General features: G+C 42.9%; 1 long non-coding RNA gene across 2 annotated transcripts in view; it reads right to left on the reverse strand.

Annotated features, from left to right (window-relative positions):
- Positions 1-21156, reverse strand: part of LOC116783797 — a 279628-nt gene extending 258472 nt beyond the window's left edge. For both annotated transcript variants that reach the window (XR_004355846.1, XR_004355847.1), the window contains exons 1-3: positions 21007-21156; positions 20857-20925; positions 3029-3107 (exon numbers count right to left, since the gene is read on the reverse strand). This is a non-coding gene — a long non-coding RNA (uncharacterized LOC116783797). The remainder of the gene's footprint in view (positions 1-3028; positions 3108-20856; positions 20926-21006) is intronic.
- Between the last annotated feature and the right edge of the window lie 1748 nt (positions 21157-22904).

Here is a 22904-nt window from a genome sequence, read left to right on the forward strand (position 1 = left end):
TTATAGTATAACAAACAGAATTTACCAGTGTAAAATAAATATTTAAACATAAATCAATGTACAATCAGGTTTAGGATTCGTATTTTCATAGGAAGCTGCAAAATATGAGTGTTACACGAGACTGTGTTTTCTACCCATGGGTTTTCCCATCTATGAAACTCAAGGAGTAGAAAGACTTAGCAGTGGCAAGAGGATATTTGTCATTCCAAGATGAGCATGTGAAGGTGTCTGGGAAAGCATCTCCTTTTAATACCCCTTAAGTGCAACGTGACAACTTCACTGACTTGCAAAAGTCTCTTGGTCCCACTGGCTCCGTAACCACCTGTACAACCAGACCTAGTGCTGCTGAGGAGCAACTGAGAAATTCCATTTTGGCACCAAAGCCTGGAGACAGAATTTATCCCAAGGGATACAATTTGTCCAGGGATCACAGTGCTTTGCAAAAAAAAACCTTTGCAAAAATCAGTATGAGATGGTGAAAGGGAAACGAAGCGAGGTCCAGATAAATAACATTCCCTGAAACAGTGGAAATTTTAATTTTCCCCACAACATTGCAGCTACTTCAGCAAAATTTTAGCTAAGAGAACCAGCTGTGTTAAGACTTAAATTAGAATGGAACCTCATTCACTCCATCAATTCTTTTTCCCCTTCAGTTTGGCTTTACCACCATAGGATGTTACTTTTGCAATGTAAGGATGAAACAAAATGCCAGCAAAAGTGTAACTGAGACATTGCCAAGACTAGCAAAGTTCAATGAATCCTGAAGCTTTTTTCTGATCCAATTCCAGCTTATAAATGGCCAAAGCTTTGCAAATTTTATGGGCCATCTGCAGGCCGAAGACAATTTATGTCCTCAGAATTCCATCAGAATTTTAAAGTCCATTTGCATGAAAATTTAAAAAAAAGAAAGCATAAAATTTATGCTTAGCAAAGCTTCTCATACCAAATTATATCAGCAAAATCAACAAAAGCAGGTGTCTTTCACACTTCCTAATCCGTGGTGTCCTTTCCTTGTTCTACAGTGCATTTAGGTGTTTTATATATGTGGTATTTTATTTAGGTATTTATTTCTGTGCCTCTCCCTGACCTGCTCTCAGTCTCAGCAGAGGAGCTGTGAATCAGGTCTGTTCAAGGGACAGTAAGAAATGACCTGAACATTTACCCAAACCACAAGCCAAAATGCCTGTGGCTTGACAAAGTCCCGTTAATACTTTTTTCCAGGTTTTGACTCACATTGGAAGTAAAAGTGACAAAACCTCTACTGAGAGAAGTCCTTTCTTTTCAGATGCCCTGATTTTGCACAGGTGCCCGTTTCAGATTGGGTGGATGAGATATCCAGGCAAAGGTTTGTGTAATAAATCAAACAGCACACACCTGGCCCCTCCTGCACTCTGGAGTGATCCCAAAGGGTTTGTTAAAGCCTCAGCTATAAAGGACATGATGACACAGTTTGTGTGCATCACTCAGGATGGGCCCACCCTCTAAATTCTCAAATGCCTCAGCAGAGCAGCAGTTTAGTTTTATACTAAACTGGTAGTTTAATTTTATGCTAAAATCAATGGTAAGAATGGAGTTTACATTTTTATTTCCCCCCCTTTCCCTAATGAATATTCTGCCCTGCTGACTTGCTTTTGCTTTCAAGCCCAATAATTTTGGTTAAAGGAATTGCAGTAGGTAACTCTCAGGAAGCCCAGTGCAGTTGAACATGATGATATTCCTTGGCATGAGGGTGCCACCTATTGTCATGACAACAGATGTGAGGGAAATTTTCAGCAGACTTTATGGGAAAGCATTCCCTTCTTCATTCCTTCTTTAGATCACTTCCAACCCTTTAGATGATTCTGCTTTGGCAAAATTATGTTTCTATCTAATATACACAGTCTGTACACATATGGATCCCTTCTTCCACTATGCCTTAATGCTGTGGAATATGGTGATATAAGCTTGGATTTCCCCACTGCACCTATATTTTCATACCTGACCTTGCTGGTCTGCTGTACTCGTTATTAGGATAAAAAATAAAATCACAAAAGCACCTGCCTTTGGGATTTTTCAGCACAAACATATGCATTTGGCAAAAACATACCTAGCACTTCACATTTTTTCCTGATTACTGAAGATTTAAAACTAAAAACTGATTCAATAATTAAATTCCATTAGGTACCTAGCTTAGGGAGGCAGGGGGCAGATTTGCAGTGGGAATAGCAAGAGAACAGTTCTGCTGAAAACCCTGAAAAGAACACCACTACTCCACTTCTGGAATTTTCAAGTTCTTCCCAAAAGTATTGTCCCATTTCTTTGACCAGCAGCAGCCTTTGTAACCATGCAAAGTGCAGTTCCCAGCTCTAAAAGTGATGACAGCTTTCTTTAGTGCTGACAGAACAACAATAACAACAACAACAACTTACCAGTTTTGCTTTGCCCTTTAGCTTTGAAGATGAGGTTCCAGCAGCTCAAATCATTAAATATTACATATGTAAACTTCTAGTAGTTATGTAGGGAAGCTAAAAGTTGTATAAACCAGTGCAGTGTATGAAGTGCAAGCTCCAGTTCTTCAGTTTTGTGAACACTCACCTTTACACAGTGATCTTCAATAACAGATAACAAAGGATCAGGAGGCAAACCCAACTGCTGCTGCCAACAGGAAAGAAACATCTATTTCCAGGCCTTTTTCAGGGGCCTTTATGTTGATAAAACACAGGTAGAATAAACATTGTACTGTGCATCATCATTTTAGGTTTTTTTCTTTGTTGGTTTTTTGTTGTTGTTGGTTTTTTAACACCAGCATTACCTTTAAGCAGAACTGTGGGAACTACAAAGGCACCAAGACACCACAAAGCTCACCTATAAAACAGACTCACTGGATTGCTGTAACTAAGATATTCCATGCTTTTGCCACTCTTCAGAGATATCAGGATACAGGTGGACAGCTGCCTCAGAGCATTTATTTGGATTGGTTTAGGTTCATGGCTAGGTGTGAGTTTTCAGTTTAAGGTTTTGGGGTTTTCCTGTCCCAAAGAGAACTTACCAAATCTGAAGTGATGCCAGGGCTGTCTTTTCCTGGGTGTCCAGGTAGAGAAAAACAGACCATCAGTGGTAGAATCAGCCTGGAAAATACAAATAACTGCTGTTAACATGCTAGTTGAAGATCATTTGAGTAAAATGACCCTAAAAGAACACAGCTTTGAGGCTGAAATGCCAAGGCTGTGACCAGTGTCACCACTTTTTCCTTCCAAACCTGAATCCCAAAGACCAGCATGACTTTGGTTCTTACATGTTCCAGCTACAGTTACTCTGAACTTAATGTTTGTTTCAGCTTCATGTCCAGTGTGAGAAGAAAAATTAATTGTGTTCATCGTCACAGTAGCAGGAGAAAGAAGTAAATGCTATTTTGGCTGCTATTTGTAAAAGTATTTTCTAATTTTTTAAACCTTTTTACATTAAAAAGTGGGAAAAAAAGGAAAATGAAAAAAGAAATCCCTAGTTCCAGCTTCATGATATCTACAGTCAGAAAGTTAAAGGAGCTTGAGTTTGGAGCATCCTATGCCTTTGTATTCAGCAGGAAGACAGCCAACATCTCCTGCCTGAGATATGCTCTGAAGATATGAACTCTGTGGCCACAGAAAAATTCTTGGACTCCAGGGACCATGGCTGAGCTGGTTCAGCCAGCTCTAGAACCACAGATCACCACTCCCCATCAGCAGATGATGAGCTATAAACACACAGCTATAGCAGCAGCTCCAGGAGTTCCACAGCAGTAGTGTTTCCTGGCAGCAGATGTTTCAGCAGGAGTTGCTCTGCCAGGATTGCTCTGCAGCTCCTGTGGTACTGAAACCTGCACAGAGACATGGCAAGGCAATGGGAGAACTTGGAAAAAATGTGCCTGGTGGCAGCACTTCTGGCACTCCCAGTACAGTGTTCCCCACGTGCCATAAATCCCCTCCTGAACTGGTACATCCAAGTCCTGTCCCCTCAGATCCATCTGAAACTGGGGCAGGTTATTGATAACCTGTGACCTACAACGTTTTCTTCACATATAAAGGCAGATGAGACACCAAATGAATCTGGCACTGACCCACTTCACAGTTAGGAGAATATTTATAAGGCAATAAAGAAAAAACCTTTGTTTGTTTTGACTCAGCAGCAGCAAACACACATTTCCTCAGCTGGTAACACCTTCAGTGACCTTGCTGACTCGTCACTGATCAGCACATCAGATTATGCTTATTTGTTGTATCTTAAATGAGTGAGTTTAATAAAAAAGCTGTTCCTAATAACACACAGAACCTTTAATTTGACTCCTGAAGGCAATGCCAAAGCACACATCTTCACTGGAGAAGCCACATTGCTTCTTTGCAGCCACTTCCCCACAAACAGAACAGGGATTAAAACAAATCAGATTGAGAACTTTCTCTCGGTTTCTGCCAATTGATTAGCTCTGTGCATGCTCTGAGGAGTCACAAATAGATTTATTTTTTTTTAACCTTGATAGAGTAAGAGTTTGTCTCTTAACTCTTCTGCTTTGACAAATACTTGAAGTTCCCAAGGGGTTGACAGAAGAGGTGATACCTCCCATTTACTCCAGTAAACACCTCTGGGTTGCAGCAGATGCCTCCAGAAGCAGAGAGAGGTGACCACAGCATAGAAAAATAGGAACAAGGGTATTCAACACAGATATTCACAGAGGTCTGGACTCCACAGCTTCTCTGGAAGGGTCACTAGTTTCTTAAAACAGCATTCTGCATTTAGCTTTTAAAATTAATAAAGGTATATCAGCAAAGCAAATAAAATTGGCATTAATCCTGGCACAGCTGGATGCACCTTGCTGAACTGTGGAGTTATGTCACTGAAACTCTAAGTGCACGTGCAGAGAACACCCTGAAGCTGAGCTCAGTGGTAAAAATATATCTAAATCCAAACAGCACAAGATGCTTGCTCGGATGGATAGAAAATGCTTTAAAATCTTTGCTTTAGGACACTTCTCCTCTGTAGCACTCCTGGCTGCTTCACTCTCACCACCCCGAAAACCACACATCCTTTCAGCAAAATTAAATATTCTTGGTGCTGGAGCTTATAATTAGCAAAAACACTGAGGGAAGGGGAAAAAAAACTCAAAACCAAAATAAATCTAACCAGCAGCACTTGGTAAGAGATCCATATTTATTTAGCATTCCCTTTGTTGGCAGCTAAATGCATATTATTGTCAGGTAGCATCAGTGTATGTTTTGCTTTATCAGTTCTGCCAGATCTTTCTTTTCCCCACTCAAAATTCCATTTTCCTCTTCAATAGAGCACGGAAAAAAATAAAAAAAAACCACACCAAGAAAGCAAACATGGACTTTGAATCTCCCACAACATTTCCATCCCTTGACATTCCACATGCAGTTGTATATGATTGGGTTTCCGTTTGCACTTAAAGTTATTTTCTTGGCAAAGGCAAGCCTGGAGCTGGCTAGTGAAAAATCTCTCCTCTGCTCTGTTTTGCCCACCTACTTGCCTTCAAAAGCCAAAAATCACAATCTGATGCACAAAGGGCACACTCAGTGGCTCCAAGTATCCTGCCTTCTCCATTTCCTTGCGCTGCATGTTCTCCCTCGAGGCTGAGCTCGCACATCAATTCCCCTCCTTGTCTGCTCTTTCTGGGTGATTGACACCAGCCATTGTCCACTCCAAAATGTACAGACATGGAATGACACCAGAAGGATGCCTCTGTCCAACATTTCTAACCAGGGAGAGGGAAAGAATGGTCTTATTCTTGCCCTGATTCCTGACTGAGAATGTGACCACAACGTGTCTGAAAATATGACCACAGCTTGTCTCTCATATAAATATCACTGGAGAGCTGAAAGCCACCTGGCTGGAAGCCACCTGGCCAAGGACCTTTCAGTGCTAAAGAACTAGGAAGAGATGTAAATGCTAAAAATGTAATAATAATCAATGGAACTGCACAATACGTAAGGAAGGACGAGCTGTAACAGAATCCTCAGCTCTCTACTGCCAGTTCCTGCACTTCTGGGGGCAATAGTCACACTCTGTGCTCCTTCCATGCCTGTGTCCAGCAATCTGGCAGAGCAGAAGGGTTGCTCAAGTCTACCTTTGCTGGACTTGCTCCACGTCTTGGGAGCCAGCACACGGCCTACGTGTCAGGGCTGACCTCAGAGCAGGGCCAGGGAGCACAAGCAGGAAAGGAGGCAATGGATGCCCCAAAATGGATGATCGTGGGGCAGAATAAACATTCCCGTTGGAACGTCTGACACTGGTTGATTCTCCTGCTGACTGGCAGCACACAGAACCTGTGTACCATCCTCAAGTTGTTCCTTCTCACTGGGTAAATTTTCCTTTCACAGCCTGGAAGGAAGCTGTAGGAGAAAGGCACAGAGGAAGAGCTCCATGCCAGCATCAGCCCTAATCTGAGTAAAGTCTTTGTTGGACATCCTCCAGTGCTACTAAAGAGAGCAGCAATCCTTCTTTTGCCATGCCCAGGCATTCAGTTGGGCTCAAAACTCACATAAAATCAAATAAAAGCATCCACCCTAGCTCTGATTTCTGCTGCTCCCAAAGTCAGTCATACCAATGGATCACATTGGAAGCAGAGGAACCCCACCTGGCAAAATCCCCTGTGTCTCTCATTAGGTATGTTACAACCTTGCAAAACATTATAAATTTTCTTCACATAAACAGTGAATAATCTGCTTAGCAATAATAACAAGAAATGTAAATACTTCCTTAGCCAAAGGCAGACTAATACTAAGCTGGCAAACCCATCTCCCCACCTTAGTTTGGGAATGGTTAAACAGTATAAGAGTGTAACACCAGTGGATAAAGCCTGTAGCAAGCTGTACAGCCAAGAAGTAATATTTGAATTCATGTGGGGAAACATTTTTGTGTGTTGCAGAGACCAAAACTGAGCTTTGAAGCCCCACGGGAGAGCTGATCTGGAAAGGCTGTATAATTCTGTCTTGGTTGCCTCATGGAGCTGGAGTACAAACAGGTGACGTGTTGTGTATCCTGGACTTCTCCTTGGAAAACTGGGCTCTGAACCACAAACATTTGTACACAGTCTCACCCTCTCACCAGGGCCATCATCTGTTTAAAAAACATAAGTGCAGGAAATTCAGTGTGACGAGAGGATTGTCACACTCAGGGGTTTTGCTACTTATTCTCGTACAGGGAGGGCATTTAAAAATAATAATAATAATGAGGAAAGAAAGCTCCAGCTCCTGGAATCCTGACACTGTCAGTGTTCCTTTTCTTTATGCTTCTAGTTCACAGGACTACAGAGGAAAACCTGGAAACGTGAACCCTAAGTTATTTTTGCTTAAAACTATTTTATTATATGGCTGTCTTTACTTTTGAAGTCGTGGTCATAATATTGCAGGCAGCAGCTTGTGATTTAAGAACCACCAGAAATAAAAAGATTGTAGTTTCCTCCCTTGTATATTCCATATGTTATGATCAAAACACTACATTTAACCAATCCACGCATTGTTTTTTATGCAATATTCTTTTGAGCCTGGAAAGAACCTCCAGATCTTTATGCATGACACTATTTTTTAAAAACAGATACAATGAGAAAAAGAATTACTTCTAAAGACAACCATAATTCTCCTGGGGAATTCTGTGTTTGCTCCAGGACTTTAAACACTTAGACCAGCCAGTTCAAATGGTTTTACATATATACAGTTGCATCAGCAAATAATGTGGATGTAACTCAAGTTAGAGAAGCACACTCAGAAGTGCTGACAGTCCAGTTTTCATTTAGTTTTGTTTTCTCGTGGCCATTTGCCCTGTGTGAATTGCAAGCCATACACAGAAAGAACACTTGTTTAAAGGAGAGAAAGTATCTGCAGATTTTGAACATCCCCCGTGGCTCAGCAAACAAAATGACTCTGTGCTGGTAGCCTGGCATGCCCTGGATTTTGCAGTTTGTAGGAAGTACGTTGCATCCTTCTCCAGAAAGTACCAAACTCATGACCTTGCCTGCTTGTTCCTGCCAAGTAGTAGTTGGCAAGTGAGGAGCACGCTTCCGTGAGCAGTGCCTTTCACTGATGACATTTTTACCCTTAAAGCTACATTTTTTACACTGATTTAGCTGACCAAACAAATCGGTTTGGGAACAAGAACATCAGCTTGTGCGTTTCAGCATAACATGGGGGACCTGTACATACAGGTCCAAGCAATATCAGAAACCAAAGCTAAGTCTGGAGGTTCTCACTTCATTCCTAAATCTTGTAAGCAGCTCACAGCGTTTAAAAATTAGTCAGTAAAACATTTCCCTTGATGAGTTCATTTCCTGCTGTTGTAACAAGATGAATTTGCAGATGTCTCTGAGCTGAGTGGTGTGGTTGACACACCTGAAGGATGGGATGCCATCCAGAGGGACCTGGATAAGCTGAGAAGTGGACCCGTGGGAATCTCATGAGGTCTAAGGAGACCGAGTGCAAAGTGCTGCACCTGAGTTAGAGCAAATCCCAGTCTCAATCCAGGCTGGGGGATGAACAGGTGGAAAGCAGCCCTGGGGAGAAGGATTGGGGGGTGCTGGTGGGGAGAGGCTGGACATGAGCCAGCCATGTGTGCTCATAGCCCAGACATGAACTGTGCTGTGGGCAGCAGGTGAGGGAGGGGATTCTGCCCCTCTGTTCTGATCTGCTGAGACCCCCCCCTGCAGAGCTGCCTCCAAATCTGGGGTCCAGCACAGGAACATGGAGCTGTTGGAGCGAGTCCAGAGGAGGCACCAAGGTGATCAGAGGGATGGAGCAGCTCTGCTGTGAGGAAAGGCTGAGAGAATTGGGATTGTCAAGCCTGGAGAAGAGAAGGCTTTGGGGTGACCTAACTGGGGTCTTCCAGTACCTGGAGGGAGCCCACAGGAAACGTGGGGAGAGACCTTTAACAAGGGCCTGGAGTGACAGGACAGGGGGAATGGCTTCAGACTGAAAGAGTAGGTTTAGGTTGGATATCAGGAAAAATTCTTTGCTGTGAGAGTGGTGAGGCCCTGGCACAGGTTTTCCAGAAAAGCTGTGGCTGCCCCATCCCTGGAAGTGTTCAAGGCCAGGTTGGACAGGGTTTGGGAGCAACCTAGTCTAGTGGAAGGTGTCCCTGCCCATGGCAAGGGGTTGGAATGAGATGATCTTTAAGGTCCCTTCCAAACCAGGCCATTCTACAATTCTGTGATACTTTTTTAAACCACAGAAAGAGAATCACAGCCTGTGTGCAAAGGTATCTTTGAGACACCTTTGGGATACTGTGACACCTGTGAGCCCCAACCTACACAGGCCTGTACCAGAGCAGTGTCAGCAGCAGGATCACCTGCTTCCCATGGTTGTCACCCTGCTGTGCAATGGACTGACAGGAGTCAAGCTGAGGGATCACAAGCTGCAAGAGTCTCTCCAGGTCTTGGGACTTAGACAAAGCCTCACTGAGCAAACAGCTTCTAATGCTTTAGGACTTCCTTATTCCAGCAGTGTTCCTTCAGGACAGCTCACAGGGATTACCAACATCTCCAATACCTGTCTATGTCCCCATCCCCTGCTTCTTTCCCAGGTGGATGGTGTGAGCCACAGGTGATCTTGCCAGGTTTCAGTGCTATGATCTCCTCCAGGCTGGCTGGATTCAAAATGACCCTATGTGTATATCTAAGTCCCATTTTTCACCTGGTCACACCAGCTTTAACAGGCTCTGCCACTTATTAGAAATCTCACTGTAATTGATTTGGTGTTTTCTCTAAATCCTCTGGCATTTGAGAAAGATGGTTATCTGAGCTCTCCTTTCTGAAGCTCCACCTTGAAATTAAAATATACTCTCAAACTTTTAAGTATTTAGATGGGAAAAAGATCTCATGCTAATTTGGACCTGAACCCTGCAACTGCTTTCACATCTGCTTGTCTTCACTAGTGTACCATTCCCTGGAATGAGTGGATTCCAGCAAGTTGGTGTCAGTGGCAGCAAGCTGGAGCCTGCTTCAAACTCTCTGCAGGATCAAGGCTTTCTCCTCCTGGAATGCACCATTGTAAAGGAGCACAGCTTTCAAATAAGGCATCTGCATTCAGACATTGACACTCACTGGAGACTCTTAAATGCTTCTTTTATGTAACTAAAGGTCAAACTGAACCTCCAAATGTGGAATTTCTGACATCCAATTAAGTAGCCAGCATTAAAAATTGGGCCGGTGCTTAATTATGTCTGGAGAATACACGAGTTCCGCTGAGACAATTCACACTCACCTCATGTGTTTCTCAGTGTTTTCGATGGTGGAACTGCACAAATATTCTTTTGCTCCACAGATGCACTGGATCAAGGTTTAGCTTGTTACATATAAAAAATAAATCAGCTCATATTTCCTTGACTTCATTTTTCCAGCTTTGTCATTCTGTCTAGGAGCACACTGCACGGTCAAGCCAGGCATGGCTATGCATGTTAATAACCCTTGGAAAACTACGGATACTTCTGTGCAAAACACTTATTATTTTTTCCAAATAAATAGTCAGAGTGCACCTGGTTAAAGACACTTTCCCCCTTTTTTTTTTTTTTCTTCTTTTTTACTAAAGCCTGTGTTTCAAAAACCCAAAGTGGAACCACGACTGTGGTGCTGCTTTTCAAATCAGAAGGACAGCACAGTCTTCACAGGATATGGCTCCCAGCCAGTTGTTTAATGCTTGTAGGTCAATATGCAACCAACTCAGCCTCTGCTGCCTAATTGACAAACCACATATCAGGCACAGGAAGGTTAACAACTGGGCTTTCTTTCACCTCAGATCCTCTGCTGACTCTCTGGGCCCTCAGCCCCTTTTTATTTTATCATTCACAAATATCTACTGTGAGCTCCCTCCAGGCACAACAAACTCAGTGAATGCCTGGAAAAAAAAGAGAGCCCTGGTAAGCAGTGAGTGTCTGGTCACTCAGGAGCCAGGCTAGCTGTTCATCATGCTCCTCCATTCCAGTCTGCCAAAGAGGTTTAGACCCACTGCTCCCAGTGTAAATTATTTGGGGATGAATGAACCAGGAAGAATTTCCTCCAAAATAAGTTTGATTAATGGAGTCACGACACCAAATGTCAGTGCGTCACCAAACAGTCTTGATACAATCCAGTTACCTGCTCCAGCTTGTTTGTCAATTGACAGTGTTTTAAGGTATCTCTTCACAAAACTAAATTTTAAAAGTCTTTGCACAAAAATGTTCCCCAAAACACCAACAAAGAATAGCCTTCCTTTTATTAGGTTGGGGGGCTTTTCCTGGTATTATTCCCTGCCTGTTTAAAGGAAACAAACCTACTGGTAAGGGAGTTTTTCCGGAGGGGGAGCACCTGAGAAGAGCAGGGAACACAAATATCCACCAGGACCCCCTGCCTGCTGCTGCCCAGGAAAATCACCTGATTATTTCACCCCCTCTGTCCCCTCCACATCATTGCAGTCACATATAAGGGAAATCCATGGACAACACCAGACCTCAGCCAACACCACAATAGCAGGATAATGGGATATGCCTCAGCCTAGATATGCCAGCAATAAAGGGGCATGAGAAGCCACTAATATTATTCCACTCAATATTCTTGTCCAGATCCTTTTGGATACTGCACCTACCACATCATAATAGTGACACCTTGTTCTTCACTCCGAGGAAGCAGCAGCAAAGTCCTGCAAGGTTGAGCCTGAAGGTTCCAACTCTGTAGCCACGAGGCACCATGACAGTGACATAAAACCACCTCTGTGCTGCTCCCAGGAACGCTGAATGGATGACTGGCATCTGGAAAAGAAAGAACCTGGTGAATGCCAACAGCTCCTTCTGAGTGCAACAGGCAGCCAAGTCAACACTGAGCTGTGCCTTGTGTTGCAAAGACTTTATCATTCTTGTTCCCTCAGGGCCAAGTGCTGATTGCCTGAGTGGCCAAACCCTCATGTTTTCCCGTGAGTTTGATGAGCAAGGAGAAGACCCTGAGTAGATCACACAGCTGTTTCCACCTGCTTTTATTAGCCAGGAGAGACGTGATGCTGTTCTACCAGCTGTGCTTTCACTGTTTCAGGTGATTCTGACCTTTGCTGTGTTGGATGGTGCCGAGCTGAAGCCCATCAGATTGTCTCAAAATGATGGACTTGCCTTCCCCAGCTGGCTCCCATAGAAGATGTGGATAGTTTTGCAGGGATGCAGGTTTGGATCTGTAGTTCCGTTAGTGAAATAACCTTCCCTGTACTGTTTGTGTAAAGAAGATCCCTCTCAGGCTTCCTTTCTTACCACTAGTGTTCATACTACTGCAGGAAGAGATCAGAATGGCTCCCTGTCATCTTCCCACCCACCTCTTTCAGGCAAAACCATCAATTTTTCACCCTCAAAGGTTTCTTAAGAACATTTTGAGGACATCATCTTTCAGCAAGAACTTCCTTATGTGCACAGCATGGGTGTGAATGTGTACAAAGCAACAGCAGTAAATCAAGCCATACAAAATAAAGCAAAAGCAGATATAATACTGTAAAAACAGCCAAAACCGATTAAATACTCCTGTTCAAACATTTGCTGAGAACTCAAGACATGCAGAACACAAGAGACAGACACCAGAAGCTGGGCTTTGTGTCTTTTACTTTACCTCAAGGGGCAAACTCTTACCTGCTTGATGATCTCTCTGCTACCCCCACAATTCCCTTTTTTTTTTTCTCAATGCATAGAATAGAATCTTTAACAAGGTCAGCACAGTACAAAGGGCACTGATACAGGAGTTCTAAGTTTAGGTCACAATGATTTCTGGCAGGAAAATTGCTTCAGCTTTGGAAACACACATGTATCTTCAAAGATTTGAGGGCCAGTTGCTGTTTCTGCATGTTTGTTTCTTTTCCTTATGTGACATTGAGAAATGCAATTCCTCCTGTGAAGGGGGGAAAATTCCAGTATCCATCATTTTGAAGGATTACAGTCAGTGCCATTAACTTGTGAATGCAGCTCTAGTCTAAATTACATTTTCTCTTAGGGCACTCTGCAAGTGAGACTGAGCACGAGACTTGAAATTAAACTGGGAACCTTTTCCCCCTTTTCCGTAGAGTCACTGGAGCCATTTTACTTTGCAGCAGGACTGTATAATATATTTCCATTGGCCTGAGAGACAAAGCTCAATTTGTTTGGGTTGCTTGGAGAAACAGAATTGTTACGATTTACAAAGTTAACTGAGAAGTTCTTTGGAGTTTGATGTTCAAGGGCCAGTTTTCACCTCCCTCAGTTTAAATTTTCAGCTCTTCACATACTTCTGAGCAATTTCATCTGCATGAAGCTGTGCTGGTTTTCTTCAGAATTAATCAGGTAGGACTGTCATACCTATTTCTGCACACATGCAGGGCCTAATACCTTTTTCCATCTTTGACATTTTTTCACAGAACTGAGGTTAAAAACTGAAAGTTCCACTTGTAAAATAAATTGCAGACAAGGTTTTCACAAGTGCCTCTGGATTTCTGCTCCCACTGAAATGAGCACTCAAAAACTCAGTCTTTCTTTCCTGTAATTACAAGCAAACCCATAAAAATGTAAGTTGATGCAGTGTTATCTTCTCCAACCCACAAAGGAGAAGATACAATGTCTGAGGGAGATGAACTCCTGTCTCTGGTCCTGGTGGAGTAAATCTGAAACCAGAAGTTGACAGTCTGTGTCAACATTGTTAACGCTTCCACAGCTGAGGATGTCAGCAGGAATGCTCAGCTGAACTTCTGCAGTCTCCTGGTTTTTTCCTCAGTGCTATGAAAAAAAATAAAATTTAAAAAAAAATCCTAATGTGTACCCACAATCTGTCTGTACAACTCCTCTAATCTCCAGAACACCTCCACAACTGTTTCTTCTGCCTTGTTCCTCTTCCAAAGCCCTCCTTTCTGCCACCATGCCCTGCCCTGATGCACGGAGTATGCAAAGTGTCCAACAGGAGAAGGTTTGCTTCCAAACCCACAAAAGCCTTATTCCCTACCAATACCAAACTCTCAAACCAGACAGGAAATAAAAATAACTGAAAGACATTTATTTGAAGCTCTTTCAGTTCAGACCAAGTTTAAGATTTATGGAAGCATAAGATACGACTCAGGGGGATATTGAGGTTGGCAAGAGTGGACACAAAACTGTTGTGCTGGGGAGGACCCCCTTCCACAAAGGACAGCAGAGCTCCAACACACTCTGTGAAGCAGCTGAGCAAGAATTCCTGATGCTTTTCCTCAAAAAATGACACAGCTGCTAGTTGGACTATGTCAAGCCACAGCACTGTCCTCAGATGTCCTCTCCCTGGGCTTTCAGAAGTTCACAGGTTATAAATACAATTACTTCCTCTGCTTGGACAGAAAACCTTGTCCTGCTGAACTGCCTCCTTCTCAGGTTGCCCACTTGACTTTTATGCCCTTCTCACTGCCTCTTGCTGGGCTGACACGGTGCCACAATGGTAGCAGGAGAAAGGTTTCTGCTGTCATACTAAAAATAATTTCCCAAGCCCAGCCTAGGCAGATTTACAAGCAGTTAACAGTCTGATCATTTGAGTGCATCACATATTTGGTAGGATTTTAGAAACATAATCTATTTGTTTTCATTTTGGCTTTTTCCTCTTTGTTTTTCTTTTTCCCCTACCGTTTACTCTCACCAACGGGTCTGTTGAGATGCAAAGCAAATCTATTCTATGTACCAAACTATTTATGTTATAGCTTTTCAAACCCCAGCCATCAGGTAAATATTTGCAGATATTCTGTGGTTTAATTAATTGGCTGCAAACGTGGGCACAATGTTGGTTTATTTGCAGAACAGCACTAAGCAATGCCTGTTGTTCCTTCTCTTTTGTGCACACTATATTTACCTGCTCTATCAGATGAGGAGTGTTATAGGAATATACTGATTCTGGAATGAGGTTTGGAATTAACTGTGTAGATCCTATTCCTCGTGTGTCTATGGTTATTTATATACATTATGGCCAACCTCAGTCAATACGTGCCATTTGCAAATTAAATATAGAGGTTTTTTTCAAACAGCTGAAAACTGTTTTCTTTCAAAACTCATTTCAGAAAAATTCTGTCAACTTCTTATAAATGTCATTTAAAGGCTGCCCAGTGCAAACACAGTTATTTATGGCCAGTGTTTTTGTATTTGGACCAGTGCCCCACTTCTATGCATTGTTCACCTCTACACTGAGTTTGGAGGGGAGGACGAGCGGGAGGAGTGGAAAGGCTGCTATAATGAAATTTAAAATAACCCAAAGGTCCTTTGGCAGCTTCCTTATTCCCTGAAAAATTAGTGCACTGCCTGGAAAATTCAGGAAAACCTGATCTGTAACTCCAGTGGAAACCTCCAGTCATCTATTGTCCAGATATGAGAAATGTTACTTTTCCTCTTCCAGACATGCTGCGAGCAGCAATCCAGCCGAGTGCTTTGCAGGGATGGGAAGGCCACTGGAGACCAACTGCAGTCATCTGCCCTGGCTTCCTGGATGACACAAGCCATGGAATTTCAAAGCCTACAACTCCTGCTACAGCAACAAGCACGGTCATCAGAAAGCCATCCACTCTTGATTTAAAGACTTCCAGTGATGGAGGTCCACAGTGTTCCTGGATAATTTTTTCCAACCCTGTTAAATAAGCTCATTGTTCAAAATGCAGCCTTCCTCCTGCTTTGAATGGATCCTCCTCCTTCTGTTTGTTGGCTCCAGTTATACCTTCATCTGTCAGAGCAGAGCAAACTGCACAGTCACAACCTTCCGACTGTGACAAAATCATTCACTGTGAACAAAGCACTTCTTACAGTGAAGAGTTTGAACTTTTTTCATCTTTTGATTCAAAGGAGTTCTTTATTTACTCTGATTTATCGTGCCCTTTAAATAGGGTATGGAAACAGTCTCTTGACAGAGACTGGGTCAAGCTTTACCACAAGGGTAGCTGATATCCAGTTTAGACTTCCCAGCCTTTAATATTACATTTAATTACTATTATTGTAAGAGTTAAGAACCCCTCAAGACACCTCAGCTCCATCCACCATGCCAGAACTGAGCAGATGAAACACCAACATAAGCAGCCAGGGTGAAGGTCTCATTCATCAAGAGCAGAGTGACACAAGACTGGCAAAGATCTGATTCTACTTCCAGGAGACATCACTCAATGCAGGAATACCCACAGCACTTTGTATCCCATCCTGTTTGGAAATTAAAAGCTCAGGATGAAAAGAGACAAATAAAATCCCACTTCTTCCAGCCCCTTCCCGGTTCCTGCACCACAGACAGTAATTACACTGTAAATATTTTTACTGCTTCATGCACATTCATGAAAAATGGATGCAAAGACATTCTGAACAGGCCTGAGCTGAAATCAGCCTTCCCTCTCCTGCTCAGGAGAGTCAGGATGTGGATGGTCAGCTGGCACTTTTAGGAGCAGCATTTAGGCTGAGCTTAGATTTATTTAATGCCACCTTGGTGACTGGCACCTCGAGGACTGAGGGAACAGAGCCATCAATTACAGCCACTTGCTTCTCCTTCCTGAGAGTTTATAAATCGAGGGTATCACCCCGTATTTCTCATGCAGAAGTTCCCTTTAAAGATAGCACTCCTTCTGCATTTGGAGCTTATTCTGGAAGTCTCTTAACTAATGCCTGAATCCAGTTCAAATCCAGTCCCAATGCTGACATTTGGGCATGCTTCTATCCAGTATTTTCTCAGGCAAAACTCCATTGGCTTTGCAAAGCATTTTGCTTGCTCAAGAACATCAGGTTTGACCTTTCAATTGCACAGTGACAATTAATAACAGCTCAAAACAGAGATTTTTCTTTTTTTTTTTTCAACACAATAAAAAAAATCCACTCTGTTACAGAATGTTTGCTGCCACTGAAGCTTTCTTCTCCCAAAACCAACAGAAGTGAAGTGGTTTTTTCCAAAGCTGCTTCAATATCTCTTGAAGAGCCTCTACAGAGTTCAAGAGCTATTAAATCAGCACCTTCTGAGTGCCCATGCTTGCATCAAATTCAGCAGCTCATTCACTCTGATTCCCATATATACAGATGCAGCTATAATTCCTGTATATATCTAACCCAGCTATACATGTCTGTGAGGGAGTGGGAGTGAGAGCTCAGCTCCCATCCTGTCCCTCTATCCGTTTGTAAATGTTTTTTTCCCCTTTTGACCTTAAGACAAGCGAGGGAGATGGTGTGGTTTGGAGTCCAGTCTAATTTATCTCCTCCGTAAATCTTGGGAATTGCTATCTAAACAACTGTTCTGGAAAGCCAAGCCTTTGACTGATTGGTCCCACGTGTCACAGGGCCAGGTCAGAGAGGTATCTCTTTCCTTGCTCCATGAATGGGAGAGGGAGCCCAGCATAAATTTCATGCCAAATCTATGTTTATTTAATTACAATATTAACTACAGGTGACAAGGAAAGCTGCCACTGAAAGGAGGAAGGTGACTTTATACTGTGGAGGAGACCAGGTGAGTAACTGCAAATTTATGAGCTAATCCATCATCTCAGTCCGTCCATTCATCCAGTCACACTTTTTTATTTTTTTAATTCTGACATTTAAGTCAGAATCCACTTTCCAAAAGCTCCCTCATCTTTCCAGTGGCTGGAAAAGAAACACTGAATTATGCCCAGATCACCCAGCTCAGCCCAGGGATTGCCTACACAGTTGAACAAGAGGCACTTTACTCTCCTTTTCAAACTTGCCTGCTCTTGAGACCTCAGTAAAATCTTGGCCCCTCGGAAGAGAAAAATTCCCACTTATTTCATCAGAACCAAGATTTCCCTCCTCATATGTCCTAGCTAGAAAAGCCTAGAAAAGCAGCAACTCTGGGTAGTTTGGGGTTTCTTTCTATCTACATTCTCTCCCAAGCTTGCTAATATATTTTCTTTAGAGTGTGGCTAAAGCTCAGATGAGAGCTCTACTCCTGGATCCATTTCCTTGAGATGCAACCATGGAAAGAAAGCTGACCCTGGAGACAAAGTGCTGCCCAGCACCTCAAGCACTGCTGGTAAAATACCTGTTTCTGCTGTGCTTTTTAATGCTATTTTCCTGGTCTCTCTATCTTATGATGCCACATTTTGGTAGCACCCGAGTGCTGCCCTGATGCATCAAACTGACCCAAACTGAGAGCACCCACAGTGTCCATACAAGATGGGTTTCTATCTCTCCTGTCTTTGGGAGTTATTAAACCTGCTTTTAGGTAATACTTCCTCAAGTGCATTGATTTGTGATTTTAAGATAAATGGATTTCCTGGTTTTCTGTTGTTATTTAGTATGGGGTAGATTGGGTTGTGGTGGGGTTGGAGTCTTGAGGTAAGACACAGTATGGGATTAGGGTCACAAGTTTTCCAAAGAGGAAGATTTTGTGGTGTTTCCCACTGATGGTCAGACCCTTTACTGCTTTTGGAAGACCTTGTGTGGTCAGATCCTTTTGCCAAATAATGGTTTGTTCTTCAGCTGTCCTTCCCCATTTGCACAGAAATGCAGCTATAATTGCACTCATTAGCTTCAAAATGAGCCCTGTGTGTCCACAACTTAAATCAGACATGGTTTGTTCCATAGTTTGATGGAATCTACATCAGCTAGAGTAGCTGCCAAAGAACTGACCACCCTGTGTCAGCACCCGGTACAGAAGAGTTTTAGAGATCATATCCTCTAGTTACTTTGGTAATGGCATTGTTAAGATTTTTGAAATCATATCAATTTAATTTGGTCATTTCTACCTCCTTCTGAAGCTGCTTCTGACCACGCTGCTGGCAGGGGAAGGAAAGGGGTTTTAGAGCTAACAAGTATTACAATGAGGACAGTCTCACTGCACTGATGGAGCTACAGAAAGCTACTAAAATACTGCTAAATAACATCCAGCCTGAAATTTTCTTCTCAACTCTCCTACCTTCTACTCCAGACCATGTTCACCTTTCTGCTTGCTGCTGAATTATCTTTTAATCTTTTACCAGTTCCCTGTAAATCTTGCTATCATTGTAACAACAGAACTGAATCATGCTAAGACATACATCTTGGCAGGACCCAGAGCTACAAAACAGGAAGTCTTTAAGATAAGTCCGTAGCTCAGAAAGTCTCACACAGAGGCCCCAGTAACTCCTGAGCTGTAGAATTACCAGGTTTGCCAAAAGCAACAGATTTCCTTCTGATCTCAGAGCAACTGTTTCCACACAAATCACATGTGGAGACATTTTAGAGGAGTTATGTTATCCATGCCTCTTCTGTTTTCTCCTCGCATAGATTCTTGTATTTTGACACTACTTCTCCTCCCATATAAATGACCTAGTAAATTAAATTTATAGCTTCACAACTGGGGTCACATCAGTACAGTTTGTTCTAGTTTGGACTATGGAATAGGAAGGAGTGTTCTTAATGGGTTTAGGATAGACATTACTGCTTGGGAATGGAAACAGTCTCCACCAATCACTAGAACAACAAACTGAGAATTGGGAATCCCTTATTCCGTCTTGGCTGGCTGTGTGAACAAATCAAGAAGTCTTTCTGTGGCTGCAGTTCCCCCATCAGTGAAGAGGAAATTTGATCGTTGTGCTTTAGAGAGCACTGATCTGCATTGGGCACTGACGTATTGACAGAGAAATGACTACAAACACATAAATCCAGGTCTCAGTGGTAAGGGGGAGCAGTTAAATCAACTGGCTGTTCAGCAGCACGACAACACTCCTATCATGCTCTGGGCATGTTGATTCTCTTACCCATGCAGTGCTTATCAGATCCATCTTTGGAGCTGGCAGGCACTGTGCTTTGTTCCCGCGTGCTCCGTGTGCTTTATCCATTTCCTACGCCGAACACAACGAGCGCTGCAGATCCCACAGCATTGTTCACTCCCAGCAATGGAAAAACATTCCTCATAAAAGATTATGGCAACCACTGAACACGCCGTGTGCCAGCGTGTAAAGGCTTCAGGAGAGCGGACAGAACATTCGTCCAACTCCTCCTGTAAAGACGGTTTGCCAGGCTTCAAATTTCCACCCCTTCCCCACTTGGAGATGCCTAATTCCATGTATTGCCATTGGTTGTATAATGCTATTCCTCGCTGGAAAGTTATAAAACAACCAAATAAAGCCTCTGACTTTACAGGCACTATGCAGAGAGAAATGTTGAAATAGAGGGAACACGAGAAGTCAAGACCCACTAACAAATTTGGGTGAGGACCAGAAGTCAGTAGACAAAAACTGCACAGGCAGTTTTGTCACTGCAGTGACAAATCCCAATAGTGGCGGATTCATAAAAAGCTGAACATGTTTTTTCTGAGAATCTTTCCCAGTCCTGTTCCCACCCCAGACAATTGCAGCATTTTGGCGGCCATTTTCCTGCTAAAGGAGGCAAAGTTCAGTAAGCAGGACAAGGAGTCAGCACACTTGGGTTTGGCTCTTGGCTATGCCACTGACCTGCTGTTTGACCTCTTCCATCGCCCCATGGCAACAACCAGCACCTCTGTGAGTCTCTGTTTCTGTTCCTGTGAGCAGAGCTGTCCCTACATGTGCAATGTGGGTAATGCATCACAAATCCCCAGCCTTGGCCAAGGGCCTCAACATCCTCAAAAACCAAAATACATCAAATAATTGTTACTAAATGTCAAAAAATGCACTCTCGGACAACTCAAATCCTTGCAGAGGGTTTGTAGAGAAGTGTCATTTTTTCCGTTTTCACTTCCTCTCTCTTGTTCAACCCTCAAATTTATATGTAATCCTACAAATATTCATCCAAAAAGTAAGAGTCATTCATTGCTCATCTTTCAGGCCTAATACTGGTGCAGTCCTCACTCAGGTAGTCTACTCACTTTCTAAATTAATAGCTGCTTCTTTGAAGACCCCATTATGCCCAGTGATTAATAAATTGTGCAGTTTATGCTGATGAAGTGCAATAAAACATAAAAATAAGAAAGAAGTCCACTACCTCACAGCCTTTCATGTGTTCTTCTCCTCCTTTCCTCTGCTGGGCTTCTTTGGCTCTCGGTTTCAATGCCTGGGAATAAAAAATGAAACACTTAAAACCTGTCTGAACAGAATGGCCAAAACACTAAGGAAGTGATATCACATGACTCACTGGAAAGTTCAGTTTTGTGAGGGTTACACCAAAAAGCTATAATCTGTCCCTAGTCCATACACTGCAAAGACAGGGCTGTCTGCACTGCAGGAAGGTGTTCATCCTGCACTCCAAGCCAGGGGCAGTTCGGTGCACACTGGGAGGACCAATGAAATCTTTGTTGCTACTATGACTTTTTTCATGGAATCCCACAGAAGTGCAGACATGTTATAAATAAACAGGCAGAACGCAGGTAAAACAGTCCAGAGCTGTTTGATACACGCTGAATATCCAACACCTCTACATTTCATCACAGTGAACATGAATAATGCACATGTGTGTTGAGTGTTCATGTTCACAAACCAGATCAAATGGCCAGGCTTGAGTCCTTCCACAGCAGCACATAAAGCCTTAGACTCGGCTTTAGGGTTGACTTTTGGTTAAAGCTGGACTAGAAACAAACAGGGCTGAAAGGCATCTGAAAAAATACTGTTCCTCAGCAGTGAGCTCATCCATCCAATCCTAGTAGGTAAATTGTATAACAGGAAAAGCCAAGCTGAAATATTTCAAACTGCCAAAGATTCTGAATCCTTTGTTTTGCTTTGGAAACAAATGCACAGTAGAGAGGAGAGTCACAGTGCAAGGAGGACACACAAAGGCTTTGTTTGTGAGGGGATGGAACCGCTGCTCTCTGGTCGGGAGGAGGTGGCTGATGTGTTTTCCATAATAGTCAATTGAACAATCTCAGCACTCAATCCTGGCCAAACACTAATCTGCTGAATTTATTACATTTGGGTTTTCAAATTAAAATTACCATCTGTAACTCGCGTGGCAAACAGCACAGAACACGTGACAAGGAGAGGGAAAAAGCACCTCCTGAAAAGGTGGGCACATTCCACTTGGTGTGAGGAGCCCAAAGAACTGTGACACTGCACATTGAACATTTTCTTGCTGAGCAAAAACCTTAGTAAGGTTATTTGTTAAAAACCCCCTCTGTTCACCTCAGTAATGGGCTGTGCAGCCCGGGTCTGGAAATGTAGTTGGTTTGACCAAAGTGATACTATCAACTGAACAAAGCCAAATTTCAGAGGAAAAATGCCATGGTAGCCAGAAATAATACACATACACACAGAGAAGAAAATCCCAGCTTGGGGTTTGGGGGGTTTTTTTGTTTGTTTTTAGATTTCTGCTCTCCCAATCATAATATTCTCAGGACAACAAAAGCTGATTCACTGTTGCAGCTACACCTTCTGGGGCGGGTGAAATCCCGGCCACTAAGCACAGGGTGTTGGGAATTCTGCAGGCCCATTGTGTCCCAAGCTGCTGATGGTGACCTGATGGTCAAATTCCTATTATCTCAAGCCAGGCTGAGGGCTTTTCTCTTTCATTATTACTCTTAGACAAGAGGTCTCTTCAGAAAAGCAGTCCTCTGAAAACAGCAGGTCTATTCATCCTAAACCTCCAAGGCATGAACACCCCTCCATCACCCACTTCATCCTTCCAGTTTGACCCGGTGCCAAGCCATGGATTTCATACCATTTTCTGCACAGAGGTGGAATTGGGGCCTGGGTTGAGCTGAAATTTGCACACAGAGGTGCAAATCACCCGCAAAACGATGTGGGGTAAAACTGGCCTAACAAAATGTTCTGAGAACAAGCCCGGGATGGGATGTAGGTGCTCATCTCTCTTTGCTCTCTAGGAAGAGATTAATTTAGACAAAAAGGTTCTTTTTTTCCAGTCTTTTAGGGGTTTAGTGATGAGGAGAGCTAGATAAGAAAAATCACATGCAGGAAGTTAACAAAAAGAGCTTCCTCATCTGGCAAAAAAGAACAAACAAAGCTAAAAAAATTATCAGTCCCTTGATCAAAGACACATTAAAAGTTAGTAGAAAAGCTAGAAGTCAAAACTCTTTTGTTTTT

This window comes from Chiroxiphia lanceolata, chromosome 3, assembly GCF_009829145.1.
Source record: "Chiroxiphia lanceolata isolate bChiLan1 chromosome 3, bChiLan1.pri, whole genome shotgun sequence".
NCBI classification, from domain to species: Eukaryota; Metazoa; Chordata; class Aves; order Passeriformes; family Pipridae; genus Chiroxiphia; species Chiroxiphia lanceolata.